The following is a 24,305-nucleotide window of genomic DNA, read 5'->3' as shown; positions in this document are numbered from 1 at the left end:
ATAAAAAGTCAACCGCACCACGGATTCCCAGACAGTCTCCCACACTGGTACTAGCAAAGCCTTAAGCTGTGTAACTTCTGCGATCTGACGAGAGCAGGCACATTCAGCTTAGAATGGCCATTGACATTAAATGCTTTAATCCATAGTCCTTTTTAATCGATTGTGAAACAAAATCTAAACGACATAATAAAAAGTCAACCGCACCACGGATTCCCAGACAGTCTCCCACACTGGTACTAGCGAGGCCTTAAGCTGTGTAACTTCTGCGGTCTGACGAGAGCAGGCACATTCAGCTTAGAATGGCCATTGACATTAAATGCTTTAATCCATAGTCCTTTTTAATCGAATGTGAAACAAAATCTAAACAACATAATAAAAACACAACCGCACCACGGATTCCCAGACAGTCTCCCACACTGGTACTAGCAAGGCCTTAAGCTGTGTAACTTCTGCGATCTGACGAGAGCAGGGACATTCAGCTTAGAATGGCCATTGCCATTAAATGCTTTAATCCATAGTCCTTTTTAATCGATTGTGAAACAAAATCTAAACGACATAATAAAAATTCAACCGCACCACAGATTCCCAGACAGTCTCCCACACTGGTACTAGCGAGGCCTTAAGCTGTGTAACTTCTGCGATCTGACGAGAGCAGGCACATTCAGCTTAGAATGGCCATTGACGTTAAATGCGTTAATCCATAGTCCTATTTAATCTATTGTGAAACAAAATCTAAACGACATAATAAAAAGTCAACCGCACCACGGATTCCCAGACACTCTCCCACACTGGTACTAGCGAGGGCTTAAGCTGTGTAACTTCTGCGATCTAACGAGAGCAGGCACATTCAGCTTAGAATTGCCATTGACATTAAATGCTTTAATCCATAGTCCTTTTTAATCGATTGTGAAACAAAATCTAAACGACATAATAAAAAGTCTACCGCACCACGGATTCCCAGACAGCCTCCCACACTGGTACTAGCGAGGCCTTAAGCTGTGTAACTTCTGCATTCTGACGAGAGCAGGCACATTCAGCTTAGAATGGCCATTGACGTTAAATGCTTTAATCCATAGTCCTATTTAATCTATTGTGAAACAAAATCTAAACGACATAATAAAAAGTCAACCGCACCATGGATTCCCAGACAGTCTCCCACACTGGTACTAGCGAGGCCTTAAGCTGTGTAATTTCTGCGATCTGACGAGAGCAGGCACATTCAGCTTAGAATGGCCATTGACATTAAATGCTTTAATCCATAGTCCTTTTTAATCGATTGTGAAACAAAATCTAAACGACATAATAAAAAGTCAACCGCACCACGGATTCCCAGACAGTCTCCCACACTGGTACTAGCGAGGCCTTAAGCTGTGTAACTTCTGCGTTCTGACGAGAGCAGGCACATTCAGCTTAGAATGGCCATTGACGTTAAATGCTTTAATCCATAGTCCTATTTAATCTATTGTGAAACAAAATCTAAACGACATAATAAAAAGTCAACCGCACCACGGATTCCCAGACAGTCTCCCACACTGGTACTAGCGAGGCCTTAAGCTGTGTAACTTCTGCGATCTGACAAGAGCAGGCACATTCAGCTTAGAATGGCCATTGACATTAAATGCTTTAATCCATAGTCCTTTTTAATCGATTGTGAAACAAAATCTAAACGACATAATAAAAATTCAACCGCTCCACGGATTCCCAGACAGTCTCCCACACTGGTACTAGCGAGGACTTAAGCTGTGTAACTTCTGCGATCTGACGAGAGCAGGCACATTCAGCTTAGAATGGCCATTGACGTTAAATCCTTTAATCCATAGTCCTATTTAATCTATTGTGAAACAAAATCTAAACGACATAATAAAAAGTCAACCGCACCACGGATTCCCAGACAGTCTCCCACACTGGTACTAGCGAGGCGTTAAGCTGTGTAACTTCTGCGATCTAACGAGAGCAGGCACATTCAGCTTAGAATGGCCATTGACGTTAAATGCTTTAATCCAAAGTCCTATTTAATCTATTGTGAAACAAAATCTAAACGACATAATCAAAAGTCAACCACACCACGGATTCCCAGACAGTCTCCCACACTGGTACTAGCGAGGCCTTAAGCTGTGTAACTTCTGCGATCTGACGAGAGCAGGCACATTCAGCTTAGAATGGCCATTGACATTAAATGCTTTAATCCATAGTACTTTTTAATCGATTGTGAAACAAAATCTAAACGACATAATAAAAAGTCAACCGCACCACGGATTCCCAGACAGTCTCCCACACTGGTACTAGCGAGGCCTTAAGCTGAGTAACTTCTGCGATCTGACGAGAGCAGGGACATTCAGCTTAGAATGGCCATTGACATTAAATGCTTTAATCCATAGTCCTTTTTAATCGATTGTGAAACAAAATCTAAACGACATAATAAAAAGTCAACCGCACCACGGATTCCCAGACAGTCTCCCACACTGGTACTAGCGAGTCCTTAAGCTGTGTAACTTCTGCGATCTGACGAGAGCAGGCACATTCAGCTTAGAATGGCAATTAACATTAAAAGCCTTAATCCATAGTCCTTTTTAATCGATTGTGAAACAAAATCTAAACTACATAATAAAAAGTCAACCGCAACACGGATTCCCAGACAGTCTCCCACACTGGTACTAGCGAGGCCTTAAGCTGTGTAACTTCTGCGATCTGACGAGAGCAGGCACATTCAGCTTAGAATGGCCATTGACATTAAAAGCCTTAATCCATAGTCCTATTTAATCTATTGTGAAACAAAATCTAAACAACATAGTAAAAAGTCAACCGCACCACGGATTCCCAGACAGTCTCCCACACTGGTACTAGCGAGGCCTTAAGCTGTGTAACTTCTGCGATCTGACGAGAGCAGGGACCTTCAGCTTAGAATGGCCATTGACATTAAATGCTTTAATCCATAGTCCTTTTTAATCGATTGTGAAACAAAATCTAAACGACATAATAAAAATTCAACCGCACCACGGATTCCCAGACAGTCTCCCACACTGGTACTAGCGAGGCCTTAAGCTGTGTAACTTCTGCGTTCTGACGAGAGCAGGCACATTCAGCTTAGAATGGCCATTGACGTTAAATGCTTTAATCCATAGTCCTATTTAATCTATTGTGAAACAAAATCTAAACGACATAATAAAAATTCAACCGCACCATGGATTCCCAGACAGTCTCCCACACTGGTACTAGCGAGGCCTTAAGCTGTGTAACTTCTGCGATCTGACGAGAGCAGGCACATTCAGCTTAGAATGGCCATTGACATTAAATGCTTTAATCCATAGTCCTATTTAATCTATTGTGAAACAAAATCTAAACGACATAATAAAAAGTCAACCGCACCATGGATTCCCAGACAGTCTCCCACACTGGTACTAGCGAGGCGTTAAGCTGTGTAACTTCTGCGATCTAACAAGAGCAGGGATATTCAGCTTAGAATGGCCATTGACATTAAAGGCTTTAATCCATAGTCCTTTTTAATCGATTGTGAAACAAAATCTAAACGACACAATAAAAATTCAACCGCACCACGGATTCCCAGACAGTCTCCCACACTGGTACTAGCGAGGCCTTAAGCTGTGTAACTTCTGCGATCTGACGAGAGCAGGCACATTCAGTTTAGAATGGCCATTAACATTAAAAGCCTTAATCCATAGTCCTATTTAATCTATTGTGAAACAAAATCTAAACGACATAATAAAAAGTCAACCGCACCACGGATTCCCAGACAGTCTCCCACACTGGTACTAGCAAGGCGTTAAGCTGTGTAACTTCTGCGATCTAACAAGAGCAGGGACATTCAGCTTAGAATGGCCATTGACATTAAAGGCTTTAATCCATAGTCCTTTTTAATCGATTGTGAAACAAAATCTAAACGACACAATAAAAATTCAACCGCACCACGGATTCTCAGACAGTCTCCCACACTGGTACTAGCGAGGCCTTAAGCTGTGTAACTTCTGCGTTCTGACCAGAGCAGGCACATTCAGCTTAGAATGGCCATTGACGTTAAATGCTTTAATCCATAGTCCTATTTAATCTATTGTGAAACAAAATCTAAACGACATAATAAAAAGTCAACCGCACCACGGATTCCCAGACAGTCTCCCACACTGGTACTAGCGAGGCGTTAAGCTGTGTAACTTCTGCGATCTAACAAGAGCAGGGACATTCAGCTTAGAATGGCCATTGACATTAAAGGCGTTAATCCATAGTCCTTTTTAATCGATTGTGAAACAAAATCTAAACGACACAATAAAAATGTCAACCGCACCACGGATTCCCAGACAGTCTCCCACACTGGTACTAGCGAGGCCTTAAGCTGTGTAACTTCTGCGTTCTGACCAGAGCAGGCACATTCAGCTTAGAATGGCCATTGACATTAAAAGCCTTAATCCATAGTCCTATTTAATCTATTGTGAAACAAAATCTAAACAACATAATAAAAAGTCAACTGCACCACGGATTCCCAGACAGTCTCCCACACTGGTACTAGCAAGGTCTTAAGCTGTGTAACTTCTGCGATCTGACGAGAGCAGGGACATTCAGCTTAGAATGTCCATTGACATTAAATGCTTTAATCCATAGTCCTTTTTAATCGATTGTGAAACAAAATCTAAACGACATAATAAAAATTCAACCGCACCACGGATTACAAGACAGTCTCCCACACTGGTACTAGCGAGGCCTTAAGCTGTGTAACTGCTGCGTTCTGACGAGAGCAGGCACATTGAGCTTAGAATGGCCATTGACGTTAAATGCTTTAATCCATAGTCCTATTTAATCTATTGTGAAACAAAATCTAAACGACATAATAAAAAGTCAGCCGCACCACGGATTCCCAGACAGTCTCCCACACTGGTACTAGCGAGGCCTTAAGCTGTGTAACTTCTGCGATCTGACGAGAGCAGGCACATTCAGCTTAGAATGGCCATAGACATTAAATGCTTTAATCCATAGTCCTTTTTAATCGATTGTGAAACAAAATCTAAACAACATAATATAAAGTCAACCGCAACACGGATTCCCAGACAGTCTCCCACACTGGTACTAGCGAGGCCTTAAGCTGTGTAACTTCTGCGATCTGACGAGAGCAGGGACATTCAGCTTAGAATGGCCATTGACATCAAATGCTTTAATCCATAGTCCTTTTTAATCGATTGTGAAACAAAATCTAAACGACATAATAAAAATTCAACCACACCACGGATTCCCAGACAGTCTCCCACACTGGTACTAGCGAGGCCTTAAGCTGTGTAACTTCTGCGATCTGACGAGAGCAGGCACATTCAGCTTAGAATGGCCATAGACATTAAATGCTTTAATCCATAGTCCTTTTTAATCGATTGTGAAACAAAATCTAAACAACATAATATAAAGTCAACCGCACCACGGATTCCCAGACAGTCTCCCACACTGGTACTAGCGAGGCCTTAAGCTGTGTAACTTCTGCGATCTGACGAGAGCAGGGACATTCAGCTTAGAATGGCCATTGACATCAAATGCTTTACTCCATAGTCCTATTTAATCTATTGTGAAACAAAATCTAAACGACATAATAAAAAGTCAACCGCACCACGGATTCCCAGACAGTCTCCCACACTGGTACTAGCAAAGCCTTAAGCTGTGTAACTTCTGCGATCTGACGAGAGCAGGCACATTCAGCTTAGAATGGCCATTGACATTAAATGCTTTAATCCATAGTCCTTTTTAATCGATTGTGAAACAAAATCTAAACGACACAATAAAAATGTCAACCGCACCACGGATTCCCAGACAGTCTCCCACACTGGTACTAGCGAGGCCTTAAGCTGTGTAACTTCTGCGTTCTGACCAGAGCAGGCACATTCAGCTTAGAATGGCCATTGATATTAAAAGCCTTAATCCATAGTCCTATTTAATCTATTGTGAAACAAAATCTAAACAACATAATAAAAAGTCAACCGCACCACGGATTCCCAGACAGTCTCCCACACTGGTACTAGCGAGGCCTTAAGCTGTGTAATTTCTGCGATCTGACGAGAGCAGGCACATTCAGCTTAGAATGGCCATAGACATTAAAGGATTTAATCCATAGTCCTTTTTAATCGATTGTGAAACAAAATCTAAACAACATAATATAAAGTCAACCGCACCACGGATTCCCAGACAGTCTCCCACACTGGTACTAGCGAGGCCTTAAGCTGTGTAACTTCTGCGATCTGACGAGAGCAGGGACATTCAGCTTAGAATGGCCATTGACATCAAATGCTTTAATCCATAGTCCTTTTTAATCGATTGTGAAACAAAATCTAAACGACATAATAAAAATTCAACCACACCACGGATTCCCAGACAGTCTCCCACACTGGTACTAGCGAGGCCTTAAGCTGTGTAACTTCTGCGATCTGACGAGAGCAGGCACATTCAGCTTAGAATGGCCATTGACGTTAAATGCTTTACTCCATAGTCCTATTTAATCTATTGTGAAACAAAATGTAAACAACATAATAAAAAGTCAACCGCACCACGGATTCCCAGACAGTCTCCCACACTGGTACTAGCGAGGCGTTAAGCTGTGTAACTTCTGCAATCTAACGAGAGCTTGCACATTCAGCTTAGAATGGCCGTTGACATTAAATGCTTTAATCCATAGTCCTTTTTAATCGATTGTGAAACAAAATCTAAACGACATAATAAAAAGTCAACCACACCATGGATTCCCAGACAGTCTCCCACACTGGTACTAGCGAGGCCTTAAGCTGTGTAACTTCTGCGATCTGACGAGAGCAGGCACATTCAGCTTAGAATGGCCATTGACATTAAATGCTTTAATCCATAGTCCTTTTTAATCGATTGTGAAACAAAATCTAAACGACATAATAAAAAGTCAACCGCACCACGGATTCCCAGACAGTCTCCCACACTGGTACTTGCGAGGCCTTAAGCTGTGTAACTTCTGCGGTCTGACGAGAGGAGGCACATTCAGCTTAGAATGGCCATTGACATTAAATGCTTTAATCCATAGTCCTTTTTAATCGATTGTGAAACAAAATCTAAACGACATAATAAAAATTCAACCGCACCACGGATTCCCAGACAGTTTCCCACACTGGTACTAGCGAGGCCTTAAGCTGTGTAACTTCTGCGTTCTGACGAGAGCAGGCACATTCAGCTTAGAATGGCCATTGACGTTAAATGCTTTAATCCATAGTCCTATTTAATCTATTGTGAAACAAAATCTAAACGACATAATAAAAAGTCAACCGCACCACGGATTCCCAGACAGTCTCCCACACTGGTACTAGCAAAGCCTTAAGCTGTGTAACTTCTGCGATCTGACGAGAGCAGGCACATTCAGCTTAGAATGGCCATTGACATTAAATGCTTTAATCCATAGTCCTTTTTAATCGATTGTGAAACAAAATCTAAACGACATAATAAAAAGTCAACCGCACCACGGATTCCCAGACAGTCTCCCACACTGGTACTAGCGAGGCCTTAAGCTGTGTAACTTCTGCGGTCTGACGAGAGCAGGCACATTCAGCTTAGAATGGCCATTGACATTAAATGCTTTAATCCATAGTCCTATTTAATCTATTGTGAAACAAAATCTAAACAACATAATAAAAAGTCAACCGCACCACGGATTCCCAGACAGTCTCCACACTGGTACTAGCGAGGTCTTAAGCTGTGTAACTTCTGCGATCTGACGAGAGCAGGGACATTCAGCTTAGAATGTCCATTGACATTAAATGCTTTAATCCATAGTCCTTTTTAATCGATTGTGAAACAAAATCTAAACGACATAATAAAAATTCAACCGCACCACGGATTACAAGACAGTCTCCCACACTGGTACTAGCGAGGCCTTAAGCTGTGTAACTGCTGCGTTCTGACGAGAGCAGGTACATTCAGCTTAGAATGGCCATTGACGTTAAATGCTTTAATCCATAGTCCTATTTAATCTATTGTGAAACAAAATCTAAACGACATAATAAAAAGTCAACCGCACCACGGATTCCCAGACACTCTCCCACACTGGTACTAGCGAGGGCTTAAGCTGTGTAACTTCTGCGATCTAACGAGAGCAGGCACATTCAGCTTAGAATTGCCATTGACATTAAATGCTTTAATCCATAGTCCTTTTTAATCGATTGTGAAACAAAATCTAAACGACATAATAAAAAGTCAACCACACCATGGATTCCCAGACAGCCTCCCACACTGGTACTAGCGAGGCCTTAAGCTGTGTAACTTCTGCGATCTGACGAGAGCAGGCACATTCAGCTTAGAATGGCCATTGACATTAAATGCTTTAATCCATAGTCCTTTTTAATCGATTGTGAAACAAAATCTAAACGACATAATAAAAAGTCAACCGCACCACGGATTCCCAGACAGTCTCCCACACTGGTACTTGCGAGGCCTTAAGCTGTGTAACTTCTGCGGTCTGACGAGAGGAGGCACATTCAGCTTAGAATGGCCATTGACATTAAATGCTTTAATCCATAGTCCTTTTTAATCGATTGTGAAACAAAATCTAAACGACATAATAAAAATTCAACCGCACCACGGATTCCCAGACAGTTTCCCACACTGGTACTAGCGAGGCCTTAAGCTGTGTAACTTCTGCGTTCTGACGAGAGCAGGCACATTCAGCTTAGAATGGCCATTGACGTTAAATGCTTTAATCCATAGTCCTATTTAATCTATTGTGAAACAAAATCTAAACGACATAATAAAAAGTCAACCGCACCACGGATTCCCAGACAGTCTCCCACACTGGTACTAGCAAAGCCTTAAGCTGTGTAACTTCTGCGATCTGACGAGAGCAGGCACATTCAGCTTAGAATGGCCATTGACATTAAATGCTTTAATCCATAGTCCTTTTTAATCGATTGTGAAACAAAATCTAAACGACATAATAAAAAGTCAACCGCACCACGGATTCCCAGACAGTCTCCCACACTGGTACTAGCGAGGCCTTAAGCTGTGTAACTTCTGCGGTCTGACGAGAGCAGGCACATTCAGCTTAGAATGGCCATTGACATTAAATGCTTTAATCCATAGTCCTATTTAATCTATTGTGAAACAAAATCTAAACAACATAATAAAAAGTCAACCGCACCACGGATTCCCAGACAGTCTCCACACTGGTACTAGCGAGGTCTTAAGCTGTGTAACTTCTGCGATCTGACGAGAGCAGGGACATTCAGCTTAGAATGTCCATTGACATTAAATGCTTTAATCCATAGTCCTTTTTAATCGATTGTGAAACAAAATCTAAACGACATAATAAAAATTCAACCGCACCACGGATTACAAGACAGTCTCCCACACTGGTACTAGCGAGGCCTTAAGCTGTGTAACTGCTGCGTTCTGACGAGAGCAGGTACATTCAGCTTAGAATGGCCATTGACGTTAAATGCTTTAATCCATAGTCCTATTTAATCTATTGTGAAACAAAATCTAAACGACATAATAAAAAGTCAACCGCACCACGGATTCCCAGACACTCTCCCACACTGGTACTAGCGAGGGCTTAAGCTGTGTAACTTCTGCGATCTAACGAGAGCAGGCACATTCAGCTTAGAATTGCCATTGACATTAAATGCTTTAATCCATAGTCCTTTTTAATCGATTGTGAAACAAAATCTAAACGACATAATAAAAAGTCTACCGCACCACGGATTCCCAAACAGCCTCCCACACTGGTACTAGCGAGGCCTTAAGCTGTGTAACATCTGCGTTCTGACGAGAGCAGGCACATTCAGCTTAGAATGGCCATTGACGTTAAATGCTTTAATCCATAGTCCTATTTAATCTATTGTGAAACAAAATCTAAACGACATAATAAAAAGTCAACCGCACCATGGATTCCCAGACAGTCTCCCACACTGGTACTAGCGAGGCCTTAAGCTGTGTAATTTCTGCGATCTGACGAGAGCAGGCACATTCAGCTTAGAATGGCCATTGACATTAAATGCTTTAATCCATAGTCCTTTTTAATCGATTGTGAAACAAAATCTAAACGACATAATAAAAAGTCAACCGCACCACGGATTCCCAGACAGTCTCCCACACTGGTACTAGCGAGGCCTTAAGCTGTGTAACTTCTGCGTTCTGACGAGAGCAGGCACATTCAGCTTAGAATGGCCATTGACGTTAAATGCTTTAATCCATAGTCCTATTTAATCTATTGTGAAACAAAATCTAAACGACATAATAAAAAGTCAACCGCACCACGGATTCCCAGACAGTCTCCCACACTGGTACTAGCGAGGCCTTAAGCTGTGTAACTTCTGCGATCTGACGAGAGCAGGCACATTCAGCTTAGAATGGCCATTGACATTAAATGCTTTAATCCATAGTCCTTTTTAATCGATTGTGAAACAAAATCTAAACGACATAATAAAAATTCAACCGCTCCACGGATTGCCAGACAGTCTCCCACACTGGTACTAGCGAGGACTTAAGCTGTGTAACTTCTGCGATCTGACGAGAGTAGGCACATTCAGCTTAGAATGGCCATTGACGTTAAATCCTTTAATCCATAGTCCTATTTAATCTATTGTGAAACAAAATCTAAACGACATAATAAAAAGTCAACCGCACCACGGATTCCCAGACAGTCTCCCACACTGGTACTAGCGAGGCGTTAAGCTGTGTAACTTCTGCGATCTAACGAGAGCAGGCACATTCAGCTTAGAATGGCCATTGACGTTAAATGCTTTAATCCAAAGTCCTATTTAATCTATTGTGAAACAAAATCTAAACGACATAATCAAAAGTCAACCACACCACGGATTCCCAGACAGTCTCCCACACTGGTACTAGCGAGGCCTTAAGCTGTGTAACTTCTGCGATCTGACGAGAGCAGGCACATTCAGCTTAGAATGGCCATTGACATTAAACGCTTTAATCCATAGTACTTTTTAATCGATTGTGAAACAAAATCTAAACGACATAATAAAAAGTCAACCGCACCACGGATTCCCAGACAGTCTCCCACACTGGTACTAGCGAGGCCTTAAGCTGTGTAACTTCTGCGATCTGACGAGAGCAGGAACATTCAGCTTAGAATGGCCATTGACATTAAATGCTTTAATCCATAGTCCTTTTTAATCGATTGTGAAACAAAATCTAAACGACATAATAAAAAGTCAACCGCACCACGGATTCCCAGACAGTCTCCCACACTGGTACTAGCGAGTCCTTAAGCTGTGTAACTTCTGCGATCTGACGAGAGCAGGCACATTCAGCTTAGAATGGCCATTGACATTAAAAGCCTTAATCCATAGTCCTATTTAATCTATTGTGAAACAAAATCTAAACAACATAGTAAAAAGTCAACCGCACCACGGATTCCCAGACAGTCTCCCACACTGGTACTAGCGAGGCCTTAAGCTGTGTAACTTCTGCGATCTGACGAGAGCAGGGACCTTCAGCTTAGAATGGCCATTGACATTAAATGCTTTAATCCATAGTCCTTTTTAATCGATTGTGAAACAAAATCTAAACGACATAATAAAAATTCAACCGCACCACGGATTCCCAGACAGTCTCCCACACTGGTACTAGCGAGGCCTTAAGCTGTGTAACTTCTGCGTTCTGACGAGAGCAAGCACATTCAGCTTAGAATTGCCATTGACGTTAAATGTTTTAATCCATAGTCCTATTTAATCTATTGTGAAACAAAATCTAAACGACATAATAAAAATTCAACCGCACCACGGATTACAAGACAGTCTCCCACACTGGTACTAGCGAGGCCTTAAGCTGTGTAACTGCTGCGTTCTGACGAGAGCAGGCACATTGAGCTTAGAATGGCCATTGACGTTAAATGCTTTAATCCATAGTCCTATTTAATCTATTGTGAAACAAAATCTAAACGACATAATAAAAAGTCAGCCGCACCACGGATTCCCAGACAGTCTCCCACACTGGTACTAGCGAGGCCTTAAGCTGTGTAACTTCTGCGATCTGACGAGAGCAGGCACATTCAGCTTAGAATGGCCATAGACATTAAATGCTTTAATCCATAGTCCTTTTTAATCGATTGTGAAACAAATTCTAAACAACATAATATAAAGTCAACCGCACCACGGATTCCCAGACAGTCTCCCACACTGGTACTAGCGAGGCCTTAAGCTGTGTAACTTCTGCGATCTGACGAGAGCAGGGACATTCAGCTTAGAATGGCCATTGACATCAAATGCTTTAATCCATAGTCCTTTTTAATCGATTGTGAAACAAAATCTAAACGACATAATAAAAATTCAACCACACCACGGATTCCCAGACAGTCTCCCACACTGGTACTAGCGAGGCCTTAAGCTGTGTAACTTCTGCGATCTGACGAGAGCAGGCACATTCAGCTTAGAATGGCCATTGACGTTAAATGCTTTACTCCATAGTCCTATTTAATCTATTGTGAAACAAAATGTAAACGACATAATAAAAAGTCAACCGCACCACGGATTCCCAGACAGTCTCCCACACTGGTACTAGCGAGGCGTTAAGCTGTGTAACTTCTGCAATCTAACGAGAGCTTGCACATTCAGCTTAGAATGGCCATTGACATTAAATGCTTTAATCCATAGTCCTTTTTAATCGATTGTGAAACAAAATCTAAACGACATAATAAAAAGTCAACCACACCACGGATTCCCAGACAGTCTCCCACACTGGTACTAGCGAGGCCTTAAGCTGTGTAACTTCTGCGATCTGACGAGAGCAGGCACATTCAGCTTAGAATGGCCATTGACATTAAAAGCCTTAATCCATAGTCCTATTTAATTTATTGTGAAACAAAATCTAAACAACATAATAAAAAGTCAACCGCACCACGTATTCCCAGACAGTCTCCCACACTGGTACTAGCGAGGCCTTAAGCTGTGTAACTTCTGCGATCTGACGAGAACAGGGACATTCAGCTTAGAATGGCCATTGACATTAAATGCTTTAATACATAGTCCTTTTTAATCGATTGTGAAACAAAATCTAAACGACATAATAAAAATTCAACCGCACCACGGATTCCCAGACAGTTTCCCACACTGGTACTAGCGAGGCCTTAAGCTGTGTAACTTCTGCGTTCTGACGAGAGCAGGCACAATCAGCTTAGAATGGCCATTGACGTTAAATGCTTTAATCCATAGTCCTATTTAATCTATTGTGAAACAAAATCTAAACGACATAATAAAAAGTCAACCGCACCACGGATTCCCAGACAGTCTCCCACACTGGTACTAGCAAAGCCTTAAGCTGTGTAACTTCTGCGATCTGACGAGAGCAGGCACATTCAGCTTAGAATGGCCATTGACATTAAATGCTTTAATCCATAGTCCTTTTTAATCGATTGTGAAACAAAATCTAAACGACACAATAAAAATGTCAACCGCACCACGGATTCCCAGACAGTCTCCCACACTGGTACTAGCGAGGCCTTAAGCTGTGTAACTTCTGCGTTCTGACCAGAGCAGGCACATTCAGCTTAGAATGGCCATTGACATTAAAAGCCTTAATCCATAGTCCTATTTAATCTATTGTGAAACAAAATCTAAACAACATAATAAAAAGTCAACCGCACCACGGATTCCCAGACAGTCTCCCACACTGGTACTAGCGAGGTCTTAAGCTGTGTAACTTCTGCGATCTGATGAGAGCAGGGACATTCAGCTTAGAATGTCCATTGACATTAAATGCTTTAATCCATAGTCCTTTTTAATCGATTGTGAAACAAAATCTAAACGACATAATAAAAATTCAACCGCACCACGGATTCCAAGACAGTCTCCCACACTGGTACTAGCGAGGCCTTAAGCTGTGTAACTGCTGCGTTCTGACGAGAGCAGGCACATTGAGCTTAGAATGGCCATTGACGTTAAATGCTTTAATCCATAGTCCTATTTAATCTATTGTGAAACAAAATCTAAACGACATAATAAAAAGTCAGCCGCACCACGGATTCCCAGACAGTCTCCCACACTGGTACTAGCGAGGCCTTAAGCTGTGTAACTTCTGCGATCTGACGAGAGCAGGCACATTCAGCTTAGAATGGCCATAGACATTAAATGCTTTAATCCATAGTCCTTTTTAATCGATTGTGAAACAAAATCTAAACAACATAATATAAAGTCAACCGCACCACGGATTCCCAGACAGTCTCCCACACTGGTACTAGCGAGGCCTTGAGCTGTGTAACTTCTGCGATCTGACGAGAGCAGGGACATTCAGCTTAGAATGGCCATTGACATCAAATGCTTTAATCCATAGTCCTTTTTAATCGATTGTGAAACAAAATCTAAACGACATAATAAAAATTCAACCACACCACGGATTCCCAGACAGTCTCCCACACTGGTACTAGCGAGGCCTTAAGCTGTTTAACTTCTGCGATCTGACGAGAGCAGGCACATTCAGCTTAGAATGGCCATTGACGTTAAATGCTTTACTCCATAGTCCTATTTAATCTATTGTGAAACAAAATGTAAACGACATAATAAAAAGTCAACCGCACCACGGATTCCCAGACAGTCTCCCACACTGGTACTAGCGAGGCGTTAAGCTGTGTAACTTCTGCAATCTAACGAGAGCTTGCACATTCAGCTTAGAATGGCCATTGACATTAAATGCTTTAATCCATAGTCCTTTTTAATCGATTGTGAAACAAAATCTAAACGACATAATAAAAAGTCAACCACACCACGGATTCCCAGACAGTCTCCCACACTGATACTAGCGAGGCCTTAAGCTGTGTAACTTCTGCGATCTGACGAGAGCAGGCACATTCAGCTTAGAATGGCCATTGACATTAAAAGCCTTAATCCATAGTCCTATTTAATTTATTGTGAAACAAAATCTAAACAACATAATAAAAAGTCAACTGCACCACGTATTCCCAGACAGTCTCCCACACTGGTACTAGCGAGGCCTTAAGCTGTGTAACTTCTGCGATCTGACGAGAACAGGGACATTCAGCTTAGAATGGCCATTGACATTAAATGCTTTAATACATAGTCCTTTTTAATCGATTGTGAAACAAAATCTAAACGACATAATAAAAATTCAACCGCACCACGGATTCCCAGACAGTTTCCCACACTGGTACTAGCGAGGCCTTAAGCTGTGTAACTTCTGCGTTCTGACGAGAGCAGGCACAATCAGCTTAGAATGGCCATTGACGTTAAATGCTTTAATCCATAGTCCTATTTAATCTATTGTGAAACAAAATCTAAACGACATAATAAAAAGTCAACCGCACCACGGATTCCCAGACAGTCTCCCACACTGGTACTAGCAAAGCCTTAAGCTGTGTAACTTCTGCGATCTGACGAGAGCAGGCACATTCAGCTTAGAATGGCCATTGACATTAAATGCTTTAATCCATAGTCCTTTTTAATCGATTGTGAAACAAAATCTAAACGACATAATAAAAAGTCAACCGCACCACGGATTCCCAGACAGTCTCCCACACTGGTACTTGCGAGGCCTTAAGCTGTGTAACTTCTGCGGTCTGACGAGAGGAGGCACATTCAGCTTAGAATGGCCATTGACATTAAATGCTTTAATCCATAGTCCTTTTTAATCGATTGTGAAACAAAATCTAAACGACATAATAAAAATTCAACCGCACCACGGATTCCCAGACAGTTTCCCACACTGGTACTAGCGAGGCCTTAAGCTGTGTAACTTCTGCGTTCTGACGAGAGCAGGCACATTCAGCTTAGAATGGCCATTGACGTTAAATGCTTTAATCCATAGTCCTATTTAATCTATTGTGAAACAAAATCTAAACGACATAATAAAAAGTCAACCGCACCACGGATTCCCAGACAGTCTCCCACACTGGTACTAGCAAAGCCTTAAGCTGTGTAACTTCTGCGATCTGACGAGAGCAGGCACATTCAGCTTAGAATGGCCATTGACATTAAATGCTTTAATCCATAGTCCTTTTTAATCGATTGTGAAACAAAATCTAAACGACATAATAAAAAGTCAACCGCACCACGGATTCCCAGACAGTCTCCCACACTGGTACTAGCGAGGCCTTAAGCTGTGTAACTTCTGCGGTCTGACGAGAGCAGGCACATTCAGCTTAGAATGGCCATTGACATTAAATGCTTTAATCCATAGTCCTTTTTAATCGATTGTGAAACAAAATCTAAACAACATAATAAAAACACAACCGCACCACGGATTCCCAGACAGTCTCCCACACTGGTACTAGCAAGGCCTTAAGCTGTGTAACTTCTGCGATCTGACGAGAGCAGGGACATTCAGCTTAGAATGGCCATTGCCATTAAATGCTTTAATCCATAGTCCTTTTTAATCGATTGTGAAACAAAATCTAAACGACATAATAAAAATTCAACCGCACCACAGATTCCCAGACAGTCTCCCACACTGGTACTAGCGAGGCCTTAAGCTGTGTAACTTCTGCGATCTGACGAGAGCAGGCACATTCAGCTTAGAATGGCCATTGACGTTAAATGCTTTAATCCATAGTCCTATTTAATCTATTGTGAAACAAAATCTAAACGACATAATAAAAAGTCAACCGCACCACGGATTCCCAGACACTCTCCCACACTGGTACTAGCGAGGGCTTAAGCTGTGTAACTTCTGCGATCTAACGAGAGCAGGCACATTCAGCTTAGAATTGCCATTGACATTAAATGCTTTAATCCATAGTCCTTTTTAATCGATTGTGAAACAAAATCTAAACGACATAATAAAAAGTCTACCGCACCACGGATTCCCAGACAGCCTCCCACACTGGTACTAGCGAGGCCTTAAGCTGTGTAACTTCTGCGTTCTGACGAGAGCAGGCACATTCAGCTTAGAATGGCCATTGACGTTAAATGCTTTAATCCATAGTCCTATTTAATCTATTGTGAAACAAAATCTAAACGACATAATAAAAAGTCAACCGCACCATGGATTCCCAGACAGTCTCCCACACTGGTACTAGCGAGGCCTTAAGCTGTGTAATTTCTGCGATCTGACGAGAGCAGGCACATTCAGCTTAGAATGGCCATTGACATTAAATGCTTTAATCCATAGTCCTTTTTAATCGATTGTGAAACAAAATCTAAACGACATAATAAAAAGTCAACCGCACCACGGATTCCCAGACAGTCTCCCACACTGGTACTAGCGAGGCCTTAAGCTGTGTAACTTCTGCGTTCTGACGAGAGCAGGCACATTCAGCTTAGAATGGCCATTGACGTTAAATGCTTTAATCCATAGTCCTATTTAATCTATTGTGAAACAAAATCTAAACGACATAATAAAAAGTCAACCGCACCACGGATTCCCAGACAGTCTCCCACACTGGTACCAGCGAGGCCTTAAGCTGTGTAACTTCTGCGATCTGACGAGAGCAGGCACATTCAGCTTAGAATGGCCATTGACATTAAATGCTTTAATCCATAGTCCTTTTTAATCGATTGTGAAACAAAATCTAAACGACATAATAAAAATTCAACCGCTCCACGGATTCCCAGACAGTTTCCCACACTGGTACTAGCGAGGACTTAAGCTGTGTAACTTCTGCGATCTGACGAGAGCAGGCACATTCAGCTTAGAATGGCCATTGACGTTAAATCCTTTAATCCATAGTCCTATTTAATCTATTGTGAAACAAAATCTAAACGACATAATAAAAAGTCAACCGCACCACGGATTCCCAGACAGTCTCCCACACTGGTACTAGCGAGGCGTTAAGCTGTGTAACTTCTGCGATCTAACGAGAGCAGGCACATTCAGCTTAGAATGGCCATTGACGTTAAATGCTTTAATCCAAAGTCCTATTTAATCTATTGTGAAACAAAATCTAAACGACATAATCAAAAGTCAACCACACCACGGATTCCCAGACAGTCTCCCACACTGGTACTAGCGAGGCCTTAAGCTGTGTAACTTCTGCGATCTGACGAGAGCAGGCACATTCAGCTTAGAATGGCCATTGACATTAAATGCTTTAATCCATAGTACTTTTTAATCGATTGTGAAACAAAATCTAAACGACATAATAAAAAGTCAACCGCACCACGGATTCCCAGACAGTCTCCCAGACTGGTACTAGCGAGGCCTTAAGCTGTGTAACTTCTGCGATCTGACGAGAGCAGGGACATTCAGCTTAGAATGGCCATTGACATTAAATGCTTTAATCCATAGTCCTTTTTAATCGATTGTGAAACAAAATCTAAACGACATAATAAAAAGTCAACCGCACCACGGCTTCCCAGACAGTCTCCCACACTGGTACTAGCGAGTCCTTAAGCTGTGTAACTTCTGCGATCTGACGAGAGCAGGCACATTCAGCTTAGAATGGCCATTAACTTTAAAAGCCTTAATCCATAGTCCTTTTTAATCGATTGTGAAACAAAATCTAAACTACATAATAAAAAGTCAACCGCACCACGGATTCCCAGACAGTCTCCCACACTGGTACTAGCGAGGCCTTAAGCTGTGTAACTTCTGCGATCTGACGAGAGCAGGCACATTCAGCTTAGAATGGCCATTAACATTAAAAGCCTTAATCCATAGTCCTATTTAATCTATTGTGAAACAAAATCTAAACGACATAATAAAAAGTCAACCGCACCACGGATTCCCAGACAGTCTCCCACACTGGTACTAGCGAGGCCTTAAGCTGTGTAACTTCTGCGATCTGACGAGAGCAGGCACATTCAGCTTAGAATGGCCATTGACATTAAAAGCCTTAATCCATAGTCCTATTTAATCTATTGTGAAACAAAATCTAAACAACATAGTAAAAAGTCAACCGCACCACGGATTCCCAGACAGTCTCCCACACTGGTACTAGCGAGGCCTTAAGCTGTGTAACTTCTGCGATCTGACGAGAGCAGGGACCTTCAGCTTAGAATGGCCATTGACATTAAATGCTTTAATCCATAGTCCTTTTTAATCGATTGTGAAACAAAATCTAAACGACATAATAAAAATTCAACCGCACCACGGATTCCCAGACAGTCTCCCACACTGGTACTAGCGAGGCCTTAAGCTGTGTTACTTCTGCGTTCTGACGAGAGCAGGCACATTCAGCTTAGAATGGCCATTGACGTTAAATGCTTTAATCCATAGTCCTATTTAATCTATTGTGAAACAAAATCTAAACGACATAATAAAAAGTCAACCGCACCATGGATTCCCAGACAGTCTCCCACACTGGTACTAGCGAGGCCTTAAGCTGTGTAACTTCTGCGATCTGACGAGAGCAGGCACATTCAGCTTAGAATGGCCATTGACATTAAATGCTTTAATCCATAGTCCTATTTAATCTATTGTGAAACAAAATCTAAACGACATAATAAAAAGTCAACCGCACCATGGATTCCCAGACAGTCTCCCACACTGGTACTAGCGAGGCGTTAAGCTGTGTAACTTCTGCGATCTAACAAGAGCAGGGACATTCAGCTTAGAATGGCCATTGACATTAAAGGCTTTAATCCATAGTCCTTTTTAATCGATTGTGAAACAAAATCTAAACAACATAATAAAAAGTCAACCGCACCACGGATTCCCAGACAGTCTCCCACACTGGTACTAGCGAGGCATTAAGCTGTGTAACTTCTGCGTTCTGACGAGAGCAGGCACATTCAGCTTAGAATGGCCATTGACGTTAAATGCTTTAATCCATAGTCCTTTTTAATCGATTGTGAAACAAAATCTAAACGACATAATAAAAATTCAACCGCACCACGGATTCCCAGACAGTCTCCCACACTGGTACTAGTGAGGCCTTAAGCTGTGTAACTTCTGCGATCTGACGAGAGCAGGGACATTCAGCTTAGAATGGCCATTGACATTAAATGCTTTAATCCATAGTCCTTTTTAATCGATTGTGAAACAAAATCGAAACAACATAATAAAAAGTCAACCGCTCCACGGATTCCCAGACAGTCTCCCACACTGGTACTAGCGAGGCCTTAGGCTGTGTAACTTCTGCGATCTGACGAGAGCAGGGGCATTCAGCTTAGAATGGCCATTGACATTAAATGCTTTAATCCATAGTCCTTTTTAATCGATTGTGAAACAAAATCTAAACGACATAATAAAAATTCAACCGCACCACGGATTCCCAGACAGTCTCCCACACTGGTACTAGCGAGGGCTTAAGCTGTGTAACTTCTGCGATCTGACGAGAGCAGGCACATTCAGCTTAGAATGGCCATTGACGGTAAATGCTTTAATCCATAGTCCTATTTAATCTATTGTGAAACAAAATCTAAACGACATAATAAAAAGTCAACCGCACCACGGATTCCCAGACAGTCTACCACACTGGTACTAGCGAGGCGTTAAGCTATGTAACTTCTGCGATCTAACGAGAGCAGGCACATTCAGCTTAGAATGGCCATTGACATTAAATGCTTTAATCCATAGTCCTTTTTAATCGATTGTGAAACAAAATCTAAACGACATAATAAGAAGTCAACCCCACCATGGATTCACAGACAGTCTCCCACATTGGTACTAGCGAGGCCTTAAGCTGTGTAACTTCTGCGATCTGACGAGAGCAGGCACACTCAGCCTAGAATGGCCATTGACATTAAAAGCCTTAATCCATAGTCCTATTTAATCTATTGTGAAACAAAATCTAAACAACATAATAAAAAGTCAACCGCACCACGGATTCCCAGACAGTCTCCCACACTTGTACTAGCGAGGCCTTAAGCTGTGTAACTTCTGCGATCTGACGAGAGCAGGGACATTCAGTTTAGAATGGCCATTGACATTAAATTCTTTAATCCATAGTCCTTTTTAATCGATTGTGAAACAAAATCTAAACGACATAATAAAAAGTTAACTGCACCACAGATTCCCAGACAGTCTCCCACACTGGTACTAGCGAGGCCTTAAGCTGTGTAACTTCTGCGATCTGACGAGAGCAGGCACATTCAGCTTAGAATTGCCATTGACGTTAAATGCTTTAATCCATAGTCCTATTTAATCTATTGTGAAACAAAATCTAAACAACATAATAAAAAGTCAACCGCACCACGGATTCCCAGACAGTCTCCCACACTGGTACTAGTGAGGCGTTAAGCTGTGTAACTTCTGCGATCTAACGAGAGCAGGCACATTCAGCTTAGAGTGGCCATTGACATTAAATGCTTTAATCCATAGTCCTTTTTAATCGATTGTGAAACAAAATCTAAACGACATAATAAAAAGTAAACCGCACCACGGATTCCCAGACAGTCTCCCACACTGGTACTAGCGAGGCCTTAAGCTGTGTAACTTCTGCGATCTGACGAGAGCAGGCACATTCAGCTTAGAATGGCCATTGACGTTAAATGCTTTAATCCATAGTCCTATTTAATCTATTGTGAAACAAAATCTAAACGACATAATAAAAAGTCAACCGCACCACGGATTCCCAGACAGTCTCCCACACTGGTACTAGCGAGGCGTTAAGCTGTGTAACTTCTGCGATCTAACGAGAGCAGGCACATTCAGCTTAGAATGGCCATTGACATTAAATGCTTTAATCCATAGTCCTTTTTAATCGATTGTGAAACAAAATCTAAACGACATAATAAAAGGTCAACCGCACCACGAATTCCCAGACAGTCTCCCACACTGGTACTAGCGAGGCCTTAAGCTGTGTAACTTCTGCGATCTGACGAGATCAGGGACATTCAGCTTAGAATGGCCATTGACATTAAAGCCTTAATCCATAGTCCTATTTAATCTACTGTGAAACAAAATCTAAACAACATAATAAAAAGTCAACCACACCACGGATTCCCAGACAGTCTCCCACACTGGTACTAGCGAGGCCTTAAGCTGTGTAACTTCTGCGATCTGACGAGAGTAGGCACATTCAGCTTAGAATGGCCATTGACGTTAAATGCTTTAATCCATAGTCCTATTTAATCTATTGTGAAACAAAATCTAAACGACATAATAAAAAGTCAACCGCACCACGGATTCCCAGACAGTCTCCCACCCTGGTACTAGCGAGGCCTTAAGCTGTGTAACTTCTGCGATCTGACGAGAGCAGGCACATTCAGCTTAGAATGGCCATTGACATTAAATGCTTTAATCCATAGTCCTTTTTAATCGATTGTGAAACAAAATCTAAACGACATAATAAAAAGTCAACCGCACCACGGATTCCCAGACAGTCTCCCACACTGGTACTAGCGAGGCCTTAAGCTGTGTAACTTCTGCGATCTGACGAGAGTAGGCACATTCAGCTTAGAATGGCCATTGACATTAAATGCTTTAATCCATAGTCCTTTTTAATCGATTGTGAAACAAAATCTAAACGACATAATAAAAAGTCAACCGCACCACGGATTCCCAGACAGTCTCCCACACTGGTACTAGCGAGGCCTTAAGCTGTGTAACTTCTGCGATCTGACGAGAGCAGGCACATTCAGCTTAGAATGGCCATTGACATTAAATGCTTTAATTCATAGTCCTTTTTAATCGATTGTGAAACAAAATCTAAACGACATAATAAAAAGTCAACCGCACCACGGATTCCCAGACAGTCTCCCACACTCGTACTAGTGAGGCCTTAAGCTGTGTAACTTCTGCGATCTGACGAGAGCAGGGACATTCAGCTTAGAATGGCCATTGACATTAAATGCTTTAATCCATAGTCCTTTTTAATCGATTGTGAAACAAAATCGAAACAACATAATAAAAAGTCAACTGCACCACGGATTCCCAGACAGTCTCCCACACTGGTACTAGCGAGGCCTTAGGCTGTGTAACTTCTGCGATCTGACGAGAGCAGGGGCATTCAGCTTAGAATGGCCATTGACATTAAATGCTTTAATCCATAGTCCTTTTTAATCGATTGTGAAACAAAATCTAAACGACATAATAAAATTTCAACGCACCACGGATTCCCAGACAGTCTCCCACACTGGTACTAGCGAGGCCTTAAGCTGTGTAACTTCTGCGATCTAACGAGAGCAGGCACACTCAGCTTAGAATGGCCATTGACATTAAAAGCCTTAATCCATAGTCCTATTTAATCTATTGTGAAACAAAATCTAAACAACATAATAAAAAGTCAACCGCACCACGGATTCCCAGACAGTCACCCACACTCGTACTAGCAAGGCCTTAAGCTGTGTAACTTCTGCGATCTGATGAGAGCAGGGACATTCAGCTTAGAATGGCCATTGACATTAAATTCTTTAATCCATAGTCCTTTTTAATCAATTGTGAAACAAAATCTAAACGACATAATAAAAAGTCATCTGCACCACGGATTCCCAGACAGTCTCCCACACTGGTACTAGCGAGGGCTTAAGCTGTGTAACTTCTGCGATCTGACGAGAGCAGGCACATTCAGCTTAGAATGGCCATTGACGTTAAATGCTTTAATCCATAGTCCTATTTAATCTATTGTGAAACAAAATCTAAACGACATAATAAAAAGTCAACCGCACCACGGATTCCCAGACAGTCTCCCACACTCGTACTAGCGAGGCCTTAAGCTGTGTAACTTCTGCGATCTAACGAGAGCAGGCACATTCAGCTTAGAATGGCCATTGACATTAAATGCTTTAATCCATAGTCCTTTTTAATCGATTGTGAAACAAAATCTAAACGACATAATAAAAAATTCAACCGCACCACGTATTCCCAGACAGTCTCCCACACTGGTACTAGCGAGGCTTTAAGCTGTGTAACTTCTGCGATCTGACGAGAGCAGGCACGTTTAGCTTAGAATGGCCATTGACATTAAAAGCCTTAATCCATAGTCCTATTTAATCTATTGTGAAACAAAATCTAAACGACATAATAAAAAGTCAACCACACCACGGATTCCCAGACAGTCTCCCACACTAGTACTAGCGAGGCGTTAAGCTGTGTAACTTCTGCGATCTAACGAGAGCAGGCACATTCAGCTTAGAATGGCCATTGACATTAAATGCTTTAATCCATAGTCCTTTTTAATCGATTGTGAAACAAAATCTAAACGACATAATAAAAAGTAAACCGCACCACGTATTCCCAGACAGTCTCCCACACTGGTACTAGCGAGGCCTTAAGCTGTGTAACTTCTGCGATCTGACGAGAGCAGGCACATTCAGCTTAGAATGGCCATTGACATAAAAAGCCTTAATCCATAGTCCTATTTAATCTATTGTGAAACAAAATCTAAACAACATAATAAAAAGTCAACCGCACCACGGATTCCCAGACAGTCTCCCACACTCGTACAAGCGAGGCCTTAAGCTGTGTAACTTCTGCGATCTGACGAGAGCAGGGACATTCAGCTTAGAATGGCCATTGAC

At 41.8% G+C, this 24,305-nt stretch overlaps 111 pseudogenes; all 111 read right to left on the bottom strand.

Annotated features, from left to right (window-relative positions):
* Positions 1-6: 6 nt before the first annotated feature.
* On the bottom strand, positions 7-125 carry LOC142737359 (5S ribosomal RNA; annotated as a pseudogene).
* Positions 126-192: 67 nt separating this feature from the next.
* Positions 193-311, bottom strand: LOC142728815 (5S ribosomal RNA; annotated as a pseudogene).
* Positions 312-378: 67 nt separating this feature from the next.
* LOC142689238 (5S ribosomal RNA) lies at positions 379-497 on the bottom strand (annotated as a pseudogene).
* Positions 498-564: 67 nt separating this feature from the next.
* On the bottom strand, positions 565-683 carry LOC142738311 (5S ribosomal RNA; annotated as a pseudogene).
* Positions 684-936: 253 nt separating this feature from the next.
* LOC142673990 (5S ribosomal RNA) lies at positions 937-1,055 on the bottom strand (annotated as a pseudogene).
* A 67-nt stretch (positions 1,056-1,122) lies between these two features.
* LOC142737059 (5S ribosomal RNA) lies at positions 1,123-1,241 on the bottom strand (annotated as a pseudogene).
* Positions 1,242-1,308: 67 nt separating this feature from the next.
* LOC142729184 (5S ribosomal RNA) lies at positions 1,309-1,427 on the bottom strand (annotated as a pseudogene).
* Positions 1,428-1,494: 67 nt separating this feature from the next.
* On the bottom strand, positions 1,495-1,613 carry LOC142737166 (5S ribosomal RNA; annotated as a pseudogene).
* A 67-nt stretch (positions 1,614-1,680) lies between these two features.
* On the bottom strand, positions 1,681-1,799 carry LOC142675024 (5S ribosomal RNA; annotated as a pseudogene).
* A 67-nt stretch (positions 1,800-1,866) lies between these two features.
* LOC142681488 (5S ribosomal RNA) lies at positions 1,867-1,985 on the bottom strand (annotated as a pseudogene).
* Positions 1,986-2,052: 67 nt separating this feature from the next.
* LOC142733517 (5S ribosomal RNA) lies at positions 2,053-2,171 on the bottom strand (annotated as a pseudogene).
* A 67-nt stretch (positions 2,172-2,238) lies between these two features.
* On the bottom strand, positions 2,239-2,357 carry LOC142735792 (5S ribosomal RNA; annotated as a pseudogene).
* Positions 2,358-2,424: 67 nt separating this feature from the next.
* LOC142675069 (5S ribosomal RNA) lies at positions 2,425-2,543 on the bottom strand (annotated as a pseudogene).
* A 67-nt stretch (positions 2,544-2,610) lies between these two features.
* LOC142667297 (5S ribosomal RNA) lies at positions 2,611-2,729 on the bottom strand (annotated as a pseudogene).
* Positions 2,730-2,796: 67 nt separating this feature from the next.
* On the bottom strand, positions 2,797-2,915 carry LOC142735719 (5S ribosomal RNA; annotated as a pseudogene).
* A 67-nt stretch (positions 2,916-2,982) lies between these two features.
* On the bottom strand, positions 2,983-3,101 carry LOC142735470 (5S ribosomal RNA; annotated as a pseudogene).
* A 67-nt stretch (positions 3,102-3,168) lies between these two features.
* On the bottom strand, positions 3,169-3,287 carry LOC142686199 (5S ribosomal RNA; annotated as a pseudogene).
* A 253-nt stretch (positions 3,288-3,540) lies between these two features.
* LOC142692521 (5S ribosomal RNA) lies at positions 3,541-3,659 on the bottom strand (annotated as a pseudogene).
* Positions 3,660-3,912: 253 nt separating this feature from the next.
* On the bottom strand, positions 3,913-4,031 carry LOC142704751 (5S ribosomal RNA; annotated as a pseudogene).
* Positions 4,032-4,285: 254 nt separating this feature from the next.
* LOC142737448 (5S ribosomal RNA) lies at positions 4,286-4,404 on the bottom strand (annotated as a pseudogene).
* Positions 4,405-4,471: 67 nt separating this feature from the next.
* LOC142704080 (5S ribosomal RNA) lies at positions 4,472-4,590 on the bottom strand (annotated as a pseudogene).
* A 253-nt stretch (positions 4,591-4,843) lies between these two features.
* LOC142668666 (5S ribosomal RNA) lies at positions 4,844-4,962 on the bottom strand (annotated as a pseudogene).
* Positions 4,963-5,029: 67 nt separating this feature from the next.
* LOC142678310 (5S ribosomal RNA) lies at positions 5,030-5,148 on the bottom strand (annotated as a pseudogene).
* A 67-nt stretch (positions 5,149-5,215) lies between these two features.
* Positions 5,216-5,334, bottom strand: LOC142686731 (5S ribosomal RNA; annotated as a pseudogene).
* Positions 5,335-5,401: 67 nt separating this feature from the next.
* LOC142728203 (5S ribosomal RNA) lies at positions 5,402-5,520 on the bottom strand (annotated as a pseudogene).
* A 67-nt stretch (positions 5,521-5,587) lies between these two features.
* LOC142737358 (5S ribosomal RNA) lies at positions 5,588-5,706 on the bottom strand (annotated as a pseudogene).
* Positions 5,707-5,774: 68 nt separating this feature from the next.
* Positions 5,775-5,893, bottom strand: LOC142678477 (5S ribosomal RNA; annotated as a pseudogene).
* Positions 5,894-5,960: 67 nt separating this feature from the next.
* LOC142731218 (5S ribosomal RNA) lies at positions 5,961-6,079 on the bottom strand (annotated as a pseudogene).
* A 67-nt stretch (positions 6,080-6,146) lies between these two features.
* LOC142728181 (5S ribosomal RNA) lies at positions 6,147-6,265 on the bottom strand (annotated as a pseudogene).
* A 67-nt stretch (positions 6,266-6,332) lies between these two features.
* Positions 6,333-6,451, bottom strand: LOC142666516 (5S ribosomal RNA; annotated as a pseudogene).
* Positions 6,452-6,704: 253 nt separating this feature from the next.
* On the bottom strand, positions 6,705-6,823 carry LOC142671893 (5S ribosomal RNA; annotated as a pseudogene).
* A 67-nt stretch (positions 6,824-6,890) lies between these two features.
* LOC142701116 (5S ribosomal RNA) lies at positions 6,891-7,009 on the bottom strand (annotated as a pseudogene).
* Positions 7,010-7,076: 67 nt separating this feature from the next.
* Positions 7,077-7,195, bottom strand: LOC142737411 (5S ribosomal RNA; annotated as a pseudogene).
* Positions 7,196-7,262: 67 nt separating this feature from the next.
* Positions 7,263-7,381, bottom strand: LOC142737357 (5S ribosomal RNA; annotated as a pseudogene).
* Positions 7,382-7,448: 67 nt separating this feature from the next.
* Positions 7,449-7,567, bottom strand: LOC142728804 (5S ribosomal RNA; annotated as a pseudogene).
* Positions 7,568-7,819: 252 nt separating this feature from the next.
* On the bottom strand, positions 7,820-7,938 carry LOC142707618 (5S ribosomal RNA; annotated as a pseudogene).
* A 253-nt stretch (positions 7,939-8,191) lies between these two features.
* On the bottom strand, positions 8,192-8,310 carry LOC142695468 (5S ribosomal RNA; annotated as a pseudogene).
* Positions 8,311-8,377: 67 nt separating this feature from the next.
* On the bottom strand, positions 8,378-8,496 carry LOC142701108 (5S ribosomal RNA; annotated as a pseudogene).
* A 67-nt stretch (positions 8,497-8,563) lies between these two features.
* Positions 8,564-8,682, bottom strand: LOC142737409 (5S ribosomal RNA; annotated as a pseudogene).
* Positions 8,683-8,749: 67 nt separating this feature from the next.
* Positions 8,750-8,868, bottom strand: LOC142737356 (5S ribosomal RNA; annotated as a pseudogene).
* Positions 8,869-8,935: 67 nt separating this feature from the next.
* LOC142728793 (5S ribosomal RNA) lies at positions 8,936-9,054 on the bottom strand (annotated as a pseudogene).
* Positions 9,055-9,306: 252 nt separating this feature from the next.
* On the bottom strand, positions 9,307-9,425 carry LOC142707607 (5S ribosomal RNA; annotated as a pseudogene).
* A 253-nt stretch (positions 9,426-9,678) lies between these two features.
* On the bottom strand, positions 9,679-9,797 carry LOC142681992 (5S ribosomal RNA; annotated as a pseudogene).
* Positions 9,798-9,864: 67 nt separating this feature from the next.
* LOC142737058 (5S ribosomal RNA) lies at positions 9,865-9,983 on the bottom strand (annotated as a pseudogene).
* Positions 9,984-10,050: 67 nt separating this feature from the next.
* Positions 10,051-10,169, bottom strand: LOC142729056 (5S ribosomal RNA; annotated as a pseudogene).
* Positions 10,170-10,236: 67 nt separating this feature from the next.
* On the bottom strand, positions 10,237-10,355 carry LOC142714029 (5S ribosomal RNA; annotated as a pseudogene).
* A 253-nt stretch (positions 10,356-10,608) lies between these two features.
* LOC142681477 (5S ribosomal RNA) lies at positions 10,609-10,727 on the bottom strand (annotated as a pseudogene).
* Positions 10,728-10,794: 67 nt separating this feature from the next.
* On the bottom strand, positions 10,795-10,913 carry LOC142733494 (5S ribosomal RNA; annotated as a pseudogene).
* Positions 10,914-10,980: 67 nt separating this feature from the next.
* Positions 10,981-11,099, bottom strand: LOC142715831 (5S ribosomal RNA; annotated as a pseudogene).
* Positions 11,100-11,166: 67 nt separating this feature from the next.
* On the bottom strand, positions 11,167-11,285 carry LOC142669162 (5S ribosomal RNA; annotated as a pseudogene).
* Positions 11,286-11,352: 67 nt separating this feature from the next.
* Positions 11,353-11,471, bottom strand: LOC142735718 (5S ribosomal RNA; annotated as a pseudogene).
* A 67-nt stretch (positions 11,472-11,538) lies between these two features.
* LOC142675267 (5S ribosomal RNA) lies at positions 11,539-11,657 on the bottom strand (annotated as a pseudogene).
* Positions 11,658-11,910: 253 nt separating this feature from the next.
* Positions 11,911-12,029, bottom strand: LOC142668655 (5S ribosomal RNA; annotated as a pseudogene).
* A 67-nt stretch (positions 12,030-12,096) lies between these two features.
* Positions 12,097-12,215, bottom strand: LOC142728170 (5S ribosomal RNA; annotated as a pseudogene).
* A 67-nt stretch (positions 12,216-12,282) lies between these two features.
* LOC142666511 (5S ribosomal RNA) lies at positions 12,283-12,401 on the bottom strand (annotated as a pseudogene).
* A 253-nt stretch (positions 12,402-12,654) lies between these two features.
* Positions 12,655-12,773, bottom strand: LOC142733484 (5S ribosomal RNA; annotated as a pseudogene).
* A 67-nt stretch (positions 12,774-12,840) lies between these two features.
* LOC142733888 (5S ribosomal RNA) lies at positions 12,841-12,959 on the bottom strand (annotated as a pseudogene).
* A 67-nt stretch (positions 12,960-13,026) lies between these two features.
* On the bottom strand, positions 13,027-13,145 carry LOC142666102 (5S ribosomal RNA; annotated as a pseudogene).
* A 67-nt stretch (positions 13,146-13,212) lies between these two features.
* LOC142737355 (5S ribosomal RNA) lies at positions 13,213-13,331 on the bottom strand (annotated as a pseudogene).
* A 68-nt stretch (positions 13,332-13,399) lies between these two features.
* Positions 13,400-13,518, bottom strand: LOC142737447 (5S ribosomal RNA; annotated as a pseudogene).
* A 67-nt stretch (positions 13,519-13,585) lies between these two features.
* LOC142675367 (5S ribosomal RNA) lies at positions 13,586-13,704 on the bottom strand (annotated as a pseudogene).
* A 67-nt stretch (positions 13,705-13,771) lies between these two features.
* Positions 13,772-13,890, bottom strand: LOC142708667 (5S ribosomal RNA; annotated as a pseudogene).
* A 67-nt stretch (positions 13,891-13,957) lies between these two features.
* LOC142668644 (5S ribosomal RNA) lies at positions 13,958-14,076 on the bottom strand (annotated as a pseudogene).
* A 67-nt stretch (positions 14,077-14,143) lies between these two features.
* On the bottom strand, positions 14,144-14,262 carry LOC142732765 (5S ribosomal RNA; annotated as a pseudogene).
* A 67-nt stretch (positions 14,263-14,329) lies between these two features.
* Positions 14,330-14,448, bottom strand: LOC142717197 (5S ribosomal RNA; annotated as a pseudogene).
* A 253-nt stretch (positions 14,449-14,701) lies between these two features.
* LOC142738452 (5S ribosomal RNA) lies at positions 14,702-14,820 on the bottom strand (annotated as a pseudogene).
* A 67-nt stretch (positions 14,821-14,887) lies between these two features.
* Positions 14,888-15,006, bottom strand: LOC142735540 (5S ribosomal RNA; annotated as a pseudogene).
* Positions 15,007-15,073: 67 nt separating this feature from the next.
* LOC142666100 (5S ribosomal RNA) lies at positions 15,074-15,192 on the bottom strand (annotated as a pseudogene).
* Positions 15,193-15,259: 67 nt separating this feature from the next.
* LOC142737354 (5S ribosomal RNA) lies at positions 15,260-15,378 on the bottom strand (annotated as a pseudogene).
* A 67-nt stretch (positions 15,379-15,445) lies between these two features.
* Positions 15,446-15,564, bottom strand: LOC142701098 (5S ribosomal RNA; annotated as a pseudogene).
* Positions 15,565-15,631: 67 nt separating this feature from the next.
* On the bottom strand, positions 15,632-15,750 carry LOC142737408 (5S ribosomal RNA; annotated as a pseudogene).
* Positions 15,751-15,817: 67 nt separating this feature from the next.
* On the bottom strand, positions 15,818-15,936 carry LOC142737353 (5S ribosomal RNA; annotated as a pseudogene).
* A 67-nt stretch (positions 15,937-16,003) lies between these two features.
* LOC142728784 (5S ribosomal RNA) lies at positions 16,004-16,122 on the bottom strand (annotated as a pseudogene).
* A 67-nt stretch (positions 16,123-16,189) lies between these two features.
* On the bottom strand, positions 16,190-16,308 carry LOC142689227 (5S ribosomal RNA; annotated as a pseudogene).
* A 67-nt stretch (positions 16,309-16,375) lies between these two features.
* Positions 16,376-16,494, bottom strand: LOC142738310 (5S ribosomal RNA; annotated as a pseudogene).
* Positions 16,495-16,747: 253 nt separating this feature from the next.
* Positions 16,748-16,866, bottom strand: LOC142736085 (5S ribosomal RNA; annotated as a pseudogene).
* Positions 16,867-16,933: 67 nt separating this feature from the next.
* LOC142737057 (5S ribosomal RNA) lies at positions 16,934-17,052 on the bottom strand (annotated as a pseudogene).
* Positions 17,053-17,119: 67 nt separating this feature from the next.
* On the bottom strand, positions 17,120-17,238 carry LOC142728951 (5S ribosomal RNA; annotated as a pseudogene).
* Positions 17,239-17,305: 67 nt separating this feature from the next.
* Positions 17,306-17,424, bottom strand: LOC142735895 (5S ribosomal RNA; annotated as a pseudogene).
* A 67-nt stretch (positions 17,425-17,491) lies between these two features.
* Positions 17,492-17,610, bottom strand: LOC142693147 (5S ribosomal RNA; annotated as a pseudogene).
* Positions 17,611-17,677: 67 nt separating this feature from the next.
* LOC142681472 (5S ribosomal RNA) lies at positions 17,678-17,796 on the bottom strand (annotated as a pseudogene).
* A 67-nt stretch (positions 17,797-17,863) lies between these two features.
* LOC142733474 (5S ribosomal RNA) lies at positions 17,864-17,982 on the bottom strand (annotated as a pseudogene).
* A 67-nt stretch (positions 17,983-18,049) lies between these two features.
* Positions 18,050-18,168, bottom strand: LOC142735593 (5S ribosomal RNA; annotated as a pseudogene).
* A 67-nt stretch (positions 18,169-18,235) lies between these two features.
* LOC142683798 (5S ribosomal RNA) lies at positions 18,236-18,354 on the bottom strand (annotated as a pseudogene).
* Positions 18,355-18,421: 67 nt separating this feature from the next.
* LOC142730026 (5S ribosomal RNA) lies at positions 18,422-18,540 on the bottom strand (annotated as a pseudogene).
* A 67-nt stretch (positions 18,541-18,607) lies between these two features.
* On the bottom strand, positions 18,608-18,726 carry LOC142714018 (5S ribosomal RNA; annotated as a pseudogene).
* Positions 18,727-18,793: 67 nt separating this feature from the next.
* On the bottom strand, positions 18,794-18,912 carry LOC142735717 (5S ribosomal RNA; annotated as a pseudogene).
* Positions 18,913-18,979: 67 nt separating this feature from the next.
* LOC142737915 (5S ribosomal RNA) lies at positions 18,980-19,098 on the bottom strand (annotated as a pseudogene).
* Positions 19,099-19,165: 67 nt separating this feature from the next.
* LOC142737311 (5S ribosomal RNA) lies at positions 19,166-19,284 on the bottom strand (annotated as a pseudogene).
* Positions 19,285-19,537: 253 nt separating this feature from the next.
* Positions 19,538-19,656, bottom strand: LOC142737477 (5S ribosomal RNA; annotated as a pseudogene).
* A 67-nt stretch (positions 19,657-19,723) lies between these two features.
* Positions 19,724-19,842, bottom strand: LOC142666191 (5S ribosomal RNA; annotated as a pseudogene).
* A 67-nt stretch (positions 19,843-19,909) lies between these two features.
* LOC142666343 (5S ribosomal RNA) lies at positions 19,910-20,028 on the bottom strand (annotated as a pseudogene).
* Positions 20,029-20,095: 67 nt separating this feature from the next.
* Positions 20,096-20,214, bottom strand: LOC142689765 (5S ribosomal RNA; annotated as a pseudogene).
* A 439-nt stretch (positions 20,215-20,653) lies between these two features.
* On the bottom strand, positions 20,654-20,772 carry LOC142686155 (5S ribosomal RNA; annotated as a pseudogene).
* A 67-nt stretch (positions 20,773-20,839) lies between these two features.
* LOC142685096 (5S ribosomal RNA) lies at positions 20,840-20,958 on the bottom strand (annotated as a pseudogene).
* Positions 20,959-21,025: 67 nt separating this feature from the next.
* On the bottom strand, positions 21,026-21,144 carry LOC142707692 (5S ribosomal RNA; annotated as a pseudogene).
* Positions 21,145-21,211: 67 nt separating this feature from the next.
* On the bottom strand, positions 21,212-21,330 carry LOC142736140 (5S ribosomal RNA; annotated as a pseudogene).
* Positions 21,331-21,397: 67 nt separating this feature from the next.
* Positions 21,398-21,516, bottom strand: LOC142681467 (5S ribosomal RNA; annotated as a pseudogene).
* Positions 21,517-21,583: 67 nt separating this feature from the next.
* On the bottom strand, positions 21,584-21,702 carry LOC142736762 (5S ribosomal RNA; annotated as a pseudogene).
* A 66-nt stretch (positions 21,703-21,768) lies between these two features.
* On the bottom strand, positions 21,769-21,887 carry LOC142683110 (5S ribosomal RNA; annotated as a pseudogene).
* Positions 21,888-21,954: 67 nt separating this feature from the next.
* LOC142735769 (5S ribosomal RNA) lies at positions 21,955-22,073 on the bottom strand (annotated as a pseudogene).
* Positions 22,074-22,140: 67 nt separating this feature from the next.
* LOC142738328 (5S ribosomal RNA) lies at positions 22,141-22,259 on the bottom strand (annotated as a pseudogene).
* A 67-nt stretch (positions 22,260-22,326) lies between these two features.
* Positions 22,327-22,445, bottom strand: LOC142714007 (5S ribosomal RNA; annotated as a pseudogene).
* Positions 22,446-22,512: 67 nt separating this feature from the next.
* On the bottom strand, positions 22,513-22,631 carry LOC142738319 (5S ribosomal RNA; annotated as a pseudogene).
* A 67-nt stretch (positions 22,632-22,698) lies between these two features.
* LOC142735942 (5S ribosomal RNA) lies at positions 22,699-22,817 on the bottom strand (annotated as a pseudogene).
* A 252-nt stretch (positions 22,818-23,069) lies between these two features.
* LOC142737427 (5S ribosomal RNA) lies at positions 23,070-23,188 on the bottom strand (annotated as a pseudogene).
* Positions 23,189-23,255: 67 nt separating this feature from the next.
* LOC142697683 (5S ribosomal RNA) lies at positions 23,256-23,374 on the bottom strand (annotated as a pseudogene).
* A 67-nt stretch (positions 23,375-23,441) lies between these two features.
* Positions 23,442-23,560, bottom strand: LOC142737278 (5S ribosomal RNA; annotated as a pseudogene).
* A 254-nt stretch (positions 23,561-23,814) lies between these two features.
* On the bottom strand, positions 23,815-23,933 carry LOC142693744 (5S ribosomal RNA; annotated as a pseudogene).
* Positions 23,934-24,000: 67 nt separating this feature from the next.
* On the bottom strand, positions 24,001-24,119 carry LOC142734772 (5S ribosomal RNA; annotated as a pseudogene).
* Positions 24,120-24,186: 67 nt separating this feature from the next.
* LOC142675819 (5S ribosomal RNA) lies at positions 24,187-24,305 on the bottom strand (annotated as a pseudogene).

This window comes from Rhinoderma darwinii, chromosome 1 (genome assembly GCF_050947455.1).
Source record: "Rhinoderma darwinii isolate aRhiDar2 chromosome 1, aRhiDar2.hap1, whole genome shotgun sequence".
Taxonomy (NCBI): Eukaryota; Metazoa; Chordata; class Amphibia; order Anura; family Rhinodermatidae; genus Rhinoderma; species Rhinoderma darwinii.
The sequence above is the reverse complement of the archived record's forward strand: the minus strand, read 5'-3'. Positions and strand labels throughout refer to the sequence as shown.